A 7,911-nucleotide genomic window follows, 5' to 3' on the forward strand; every position below is an offset into this window, starting at 1 on the left:
AAAATCCTGTCTTGGTGAAGGTTTAGTTTGTATTTCTTTTTTCTTTCAAGTGAGCTCAAGCTCATACAGGTAAGAGCTGTATGTCTTTTTTGTGAACAGTTCTTATCTTTGCCCATTTCTCCACTGTTTTTTGGTACTTGACTCGTATGTAAGGAAAAATAGCCTTTCAGGATGTAAATTGTAAGTATTTTCTTCAGTTTAGCCTTTTGTGTGTGATAAAATAAATTTTTGTGGCTTCTGGGTTTTGTGTCACAGTTAAAAAGAATTTTTCCACACGGAGATGATTAAAAGAATGTCTCCCTTAGCTGCTGGCTGTATTTTTGTTTTCATTTTTTACATTTAAATCATGAGTTCATCTGGAATTGATCATATACAAAATTCCCTCCCATTTTCCTAATGCTTTTTAATGAAAAACTCATCTTTTCTCAGCAAATTTGAGATGCTGCTCTTATATACTAAATTCTTATATGCATTTGGGCCTGTATCTAGATGGCTATGGTTTTTCCTGTGGTCATGTATGGATGTGAGAGTTGGAGACTGTGAAGAAGGCTGAGCGCCGAAGAATTGATGCTTTTGAACTGTGGTGTTGGAGAAGACTCTTCAGAGTCCCTTGGACTGCAAGGACATCCAACCAGTCCACTCTGAAGGAGATCAGCCCTGGGATTTCTTTGGAAGGAATGATGCTAAAGCTGAAACTCCAGTACTTTGGCCACCTGATTCGAAGAGTTGACTCATTGGAAAAGACTCTGATGCTGGGAGGGACTGGGGGCAGGAGGAGAAGGGGACGACAGAGGATGAGATGGCTGGATGGCATCACTGACTTGATGGATGTGAGTCTGAGTGAACCCTGGGTGTTGGTGATGAACAGGGAGGCCTGGCGTGCTGCGATTCATGGGGTCGCAAAGAGTAGGACACGACTGAGTGACTGAACTGAACTAGATTCTTCTATCTTTCAGTGATCTATATGTATCAGTACTCCTCTTCATTAATTATTATATAAGAATTATTTAATCATTATAGATTGGATGTAATACCTGATAGGGTTAGGCTCCCTAATGGCTCAGATGGTAAAGAATCTGCCTGCAATGCAGGAGACCTGGGTTTGACCCCTGGGTGAGGAAGATCCCCTGGAGAAGGGAATGGCAATCCACTCCAGTATTCTTGCCTGGGGGAATTTCATGGACAGAGGAGCCTGGCAGCTACAGACCCTGGAGTCACAAAAAGTTGAACTTGGCTGAGTGACTAACACTTTCACAGGATTAGACTCCTAACTTGTTTTCAGAAGTCTCTTGGCTATTCTATCTAGGTTGGTCATAAGGAAAGTTATGACCAACCTAGATAGCATATTCAAAAGCAGAGACATTACTTTGCCAACAAAGGTCTGTCTAGTCAAGGCTATGGTTTTTCCTGTGGTCATGTATGGATGTGAGAGTTGGACTGTGAAGAAGGCTGAGTGCTGAAGAATTTACGCTTTTGAACTGTAGTGTTGGAGAAGACTCTTGAGAGTCCCTTGGACTGCAAGGAGATCCAACCAGTCCATTCTGAAGGAGATCAGCCCTGGAATTTCTTTGGAAGGAATGATGCTAAAGCTGAAACTCCAGTACTTTGGCCACCTCATGTGAAGAGTTGACTCATTGGAAAAGACTCTGATGCTGGGACGGATTGGGGGCAGGAGGAGAAGGGGACGACAGAGGATGAGGTGGTTGGATGGCATCACTGACTCGATGGACGTGAGTCTCAGTAAACTCCGGGAGTTGGTGATGGACAGGGAGGCCTGGCGTGCTGCAATTCATGGGGTCGCAAAGAGTCGGACATGACTGAGCAACTGATTTGATCTGATCTGGCTATTATTGCTTGTTCAGTTTCCCATAGGAGCTTTAAATCAGTTTTTCTAGTTCTTTTCCCCAAATAATCTGTTAGAATTTTTTTTTTCACTTGTTAGAATTTAAAAATTTTTTGGCTGAGTCATGTGGCCTACAGGATCTTAGTTCCCCAATCAGGGATGGAACCCATGTCCTCTGTAGTGGGAGCTCGGAGTCAAACACTGGACTACCAGGAGAGTCCCTAGAATTTTTAATTTTGATCACTCTATAGATTACTTTAAGCACAGACATCTTTATGAAGCATCTTTGTATCCAGAATGACATGTCTGTCCCCTGCCTCTACTTCTTTCAGGTGGCACAATGTCCAATGACTCCCAAATTTGTTCCTCTATTCTGAGGTCTGTTCCCACCGCCAGGCACCTCCTCTTGGATGAGGGCGGGTCCCACAGCTTTCTCAGCTCAGTCACTCAGTTGTGTCCGACTCTTTGCAACACCATGGACTGTAGCACACCAGGCCTCCCTGTCTATCACCAACTCCCAGAGCTTGCTCAAACTCATGTCCATTGAGTCAGTGATGCCATCCAACCATCTCATCCTCTGTCATCCCCTTCTCTTCCTGCCTTCAATCTTTCCCAGCATCAGGAGCTTTTCCAGTGAGTCAGTTCTTCACATCAAGTGGCCAAAGTAGTGGAGTTTCAGCTTCAGCATCAGTCCTTCCAATGAATATTCAGGACTGATTTCCTTTAGGAGCCATTAAGTCCCACAGGTACCTCCCTAACCTGATCCTCCAGTATCCCCTCCAGATAAGAGTCCCCTACACCATGAATCTACTCAGATGGTCTAGAGTTGTCTTTTCCCTCCCTGTCTCCCAGGAACCATATCCCATCAGTGGCTAAATTCTATAGGTCTTTTTAGCAGCTTTACTGAGGTATAGTTGACATAAAATAAACTATGTATACTTCAAGGTTCATTTTTGTTGACAATATATACCCCCACAAAACCAATACCACAGTCAAATAATGGACATATCCATTACCGCCAAAAGTTTCCTCAAGCCCCTTTGTAATCCTTTCCTGCCATCCATTCCCACCTGTCAGCCCCCCCATCCCCTCCAGCAATCATTGATATGCTTTCTATCACTAAATTGCTATCATTTTCCTAGAATTTTCATAGAAATGAAATTATATAGCAGGCCCTGATAGCTCAGTTGGTAAAGAATCCGCCTGCAATGTGGGAGACCTGGGTTTGATCCCTGGGTTGGGAAGATCCCCTGGAGAAGGGAAAGGCTACCCACTCCAGTACTCTGGCCTGGAGAATTCCACGGACTGTATAGTCCATGGGGTCACAGAGAGTCAGCACAACTGAGCAACTTTCACTTTCTGTCTTGTTTCTTACGCTCAGTATAATTATTCTGAGATTAAGCCGTTGTTCCTTTTTATGACTGAGTAGTATTCTGTGATATATATATAGCACCACAATTTGCTTATCCAGTCACAATTTGTTGATGACCATTTGGTTATGTCTAGTTTGGGCTGTTACAATTAAAGTTGCTATGAATATTCATACACAAGTCTTTGCATGGACACATGCTTTTCTTTCCCTTGGGTGAATGCCTAGAGGTGGAATGGCTGGGTCATATGATAGGTGTATATTTAACACACATGCTCTAAGTTGATTCAGTTGTGTCCGACTCTGCAACCCTATGGACCGTAGCCCGGTAGGCTCCTCTTGTTCATGGGGTTTCTGCAGGCAAGAATACTGGGGTGGGTTGCCATGCCCTTCTCCAGGGGATCTTCCCAACTCAGGGACCAAACCCAGGTCTCTCATGTCTCCTGCACTGGCAGGTGGGTTCTCTGCCACTAGCACCACCTGGGAAGCCCAAATTTAACTTTACTCTTCTTTTTTTTTTAAGATAGACTAATTTTTTTTAGAGTAGTTTTAAGTTTACACAAAAATTGCTCAGAAAGTATAGAGAATTCCAGTACCCCCCTTTCCCATCTGCAGTTTCTCTACTGACATTTTGTATTAGTGTGATCTATTTGTTACAATGGATGAAACAATATTGATACATTGTTATTAAAGTCTCCAGTTTAACATTAGGGTTCACGTTTGTTTAAAAAACTGTTTATTTTACTTGGCTGGGCCAGGTCTTAGTTGCATGCAAGATCTTCCCTCTTTGTTGCAGCCCGTGGAATCTTTAGTTACACTGGAACTCTTAGTCGCAGCATGTGGGATCTAGTTCCCTGGCCAGGGATCGAACATGGGGATCCTGCATTGGGATCTCGGAGTCTTAGCCACTGGACCACCAGGGAAGTCCCCAGGGACTCTTAGTGTTGTACATTATATGGGTTTAATGCAATGTCATGTATCTACCATTACAGTATCACACAGAATAGTTTAAGTGCCCTAAAAATGCCCTTCCCCCACCTTCCCTGAAAGCTTGGCTATCACTGATCTCTTTACCATCTCTAGTTATACCAGTTCCAGAATGTCATATAGTTGGAATCATACAGTATAAGTTTTCTCATGCTGCTGCTAAGTTGCTTCGGTCATGTCCGACTCTGTGCGACCCCAGAGATAGCAGCCCACCAGGCTCCCCCATCCCTGGGATTCTCCGGGCAAGAACACTGGAGTGGGTTGCCATTTCCTTCTCCAATGCATGAAAGTGAAAAGTGAAAGTGAAGTTGCTCAGTCATGTCCAACTCCTAGCGACCCCATGGACTGCAGCCTCCCAGGCTCCTCTATCCATGGGATTTTTTCCAGGCAAGAGTGCTGGAGTGGGCTGCCATTGCCTTCTCCAGTTTTCTTATACTGGTTTCTTTTACTTAGCAACATGCATAAATGCATGTTGGTTCTGGCATCTTTCTGTAGCTTGATAGTTTATTTCCATTTATTGCTGAATACATGTTTAACTTTTAAAGAAACTGCCAAACTGTTTAACAAAGTGGTGGTATCCCACCAGCATCGTATGAGAATTCCAACTCCTCCACATCCTTGCCAGCACTTGGCATGGTTAGTCTTTTTAATTTTAGCCCTTCTAGGTTTGTAATGTTGGTCCTTCTAGTTGTTTTAATTTGCATTTCTCCAATGAATAAACATTTTTTCATATGCTTATTTGCCATCACATGTCTTCTTGGGAAATGTCTATTCAAATCTTTCACCCAATTTTACTGGATTATTTTTTTTAATTGTAAGAATTCTTTATATATTCTAAATACAAGTTCTTCATCAGATATATTTTTTGGCAATGATTTCCTCCTAGTCTGTGGTTTTTCTTCATTTTCATAATAGTGCCTTTTGAGGAGGAACAAAGTGTTTTATTTCAATAAATTTCAAATTTTTTTTCTTTTATTGTCTGGGCTTTTGTGTCATATTTAATAAATCTTTACCAAACCCAGTGAAAGTGAAAGTTGCTCAGTTGTGTCCAACTCTTTGTGACCCCATGGACTATACAGTTCATGGAATTCTCCAGGCCAAAATACTGGAGTGAGTAACCCTTCCCTTCTGATCTTTACCACCAGGGATCGAACCCAGGTCTCCTGCGTTGCAGGTGGTTTCCTTACCAGCTGAGCCACCAGGAAAGCAGATCATAACCTGCATATCCTTAATTCAATACACTAGCTCTGGCTTCTCAAAACGTGGGGATCAAGCTTCATTAAAATAAGGCTGGATCATTACTCACGTTCTCCACCAAAAAACAAACAAAAAAATGATAATGCTGGTACTCATTATAACAAAGTCCAGAAGAAATGTGCCCAGTACCCAGAGTACCTACATTATATTGCCTAAAATATCTAGTTTATAACAGAAATATGAGACATGCATAGAAAGAGGAGTTGGAACCATATAGTAGGAATAAAGGGCATTTGAAACAACTGCAGACAATGACTGTAGCCACAAAATTAAAAGACACTTGCTCCTTGGAAGAAAAGTTATGACAAACCTAGACAGCGTATTGGAGAAGGCGATGGCGCCCCACTCCAGTACTCTTGCCTGGAAAATCCCATGGACGGAGGAGCCTGGGAGGCTGCAGTCCATGGGGTCGCGAAGAGTCGGACATGACTTAGTGACTCAACAACAACAATGCTTTCTTCTAGAGGTTGTTGTTCTTTAAAAAAAAAAAAATATATTTATTTGGCTGCACCGGGTCTTAGTTGTGACATACGGGATCTTTTAGCTGTGGCATGTTCCCTGACCAGGGATCAAACCCAGTCTCCCTCAATTGGGAGCAAGGAGTCTTAGCCACAGACCACCAGAGAAGTCCTCCTTCTAGAGGTTTTATAGCTCTAGGGTTTATATTTAGGTGTATAATCCAGTTTGAGTTAAATTTTGATATGGTGTATCCTATTAATAAATAAGTTTTCAAATCCATCTCTTTCTCTCTTATGTCTACCACCTCTGGAGTTTGAGCCAGAGGACACTGCCAGCTGTCCTCTTCCATCATCTGTACAAATCTGAGCAGGCTTCTACCTCAGGTAGAACAAAATCCATCTTCCACAGCCCACCCAGGCCTGCCACAACTCTGCTCTCCCTTTCTCTCTCAGCTCAAGCAACACTCAGAATATTTTAGTTCCTCCATATGCCAAGGCAACTAATTCCCCTACCTCTCCCATCCCTGACATAACTTTGTCTGATTTATCTTTACTCTAATACCCTGGATTAGTGAGGGCTTCAGCTATGGGCTTCCTTCACATCATTCTTCTTCCCAGTTAATCATGGGTGTAGGACTTCCCTGGTGGCTCAGACGGTAAAGTGTCTGCCTACAGTGTGGGAGTCCCGGGTTCAATCCCTGGATCAGGAAGATCTCCTGGAGAAGGAAATGGCAACCCACTCCAGTATTCTTGCCTGGAGAATCCCATGGACGGAGAAGCCTGGTAGGCTACAGTCCACAGGGTCGCAAAGAGTCGGACACGACTGAGTGACTTCACTTTCAATCATGGGTGCAAGAGCTGAGTCAATGTCTGCCTCCTTCAGAGGGAGCCAAGGCCTTGGGTCGTCAGCATCCGATGTCCAGGTGACCACAGCACCTTGCACATACAGGAGGTGGTCAGTGCCCATTTGGGGAACAGTCAAACACAGTCAGCTGGAGTGACAGTTTACTGAAAATAATCTGGGGACTGTGGGGCACATGGGTTGAGCCAGAGTGCTTTGAGGGGAAGGGGGGCCTTGGCTACCTCCCCAGAGCATCTCCCAGGCCCCTGCTCCCTGCGTTCCAGTCACAAGGAACAATTACAGTCTCCTGATTGACCTGTGTCCCCCCAGCCCCTGGACCTTTGGACATGCACAGTTCTTTCAGTTTGGAACACCCTTTCCAGCACCTCACTGCCTAGTTAACCCTACTTTTCCAATAAGATTCACCTTTCTTAAACCCCAAAGCTGAACCAGAGGAGCAGCCTCCTTTAGCTGGGCCTGTCTGCCTTAGTCACAGGTCTGCTATGCAAAGACCTGTCAGAAGGGTTTGGTCAAGATCAGACACATAAATGCCCAGTGGTGATGAACAAAGAGCTCAGAAGCTGGTCCCAGGTCTGACTCACCAGTTGAAGGAGCTCAGCAAGCTGCACTCTTAGGCCTCAGTTTTCCTCATCTGTGTACTAGGAGTGAGAACCGAGTCAGATTAGATCCGTGGCCCTTAATCTTCTTGGGATCAAGGGCCCTCAAATTCGGGGAAGGCTAAGCACTGTTTCCCTAACAAAAGGCTTGTGTGTATAAGGGGCTTCCCTGGTGGCTCAGTGGTAAAGAATCCACCTGCCAATGCCTGCCAATGCAGGAGGCGCGGGGTTCAATTCCTGGATCAGTAAGATCCCCTGGAGAAGGAAATGGCAACCCACTCCAGTACTCTTGTCTAGGAAATCCCCAGAGGAGCCCGGCGGGCTACAGTCCATGGGGTCACAAAGAGTCAGGCACTTAGGGACCGAACAACAAGAAAACATCATGTAAGGGCCGCGACCTTCCTGGCTGGGGCCCCCAAGGCCAATCAAAAGCCCTGAGCCGAGGGTCCGCTGCAGTCTCCGTCCCTCCAACTGCATCTCAGGTGGCTGGGTCTCTCTGTGTCCCGGGTGGGCCTGCTGTCTGCCTCGCAGCCTCTGCC

This window comes from Bos taurus, chromosome 29 (assembly GCF_002263795.3).
Source record: "Bos taurus isolate L1 Dominette 01449 registration number 42190680 breed Hereford chromosome 29, ARS-UCD2.0, whole genome shotgun sequence".
NCBI lineage: Eukaryota > Metazoa > Chordata > Mammalia > Artiodactyla > Bovidae > Bos > Bos taurus.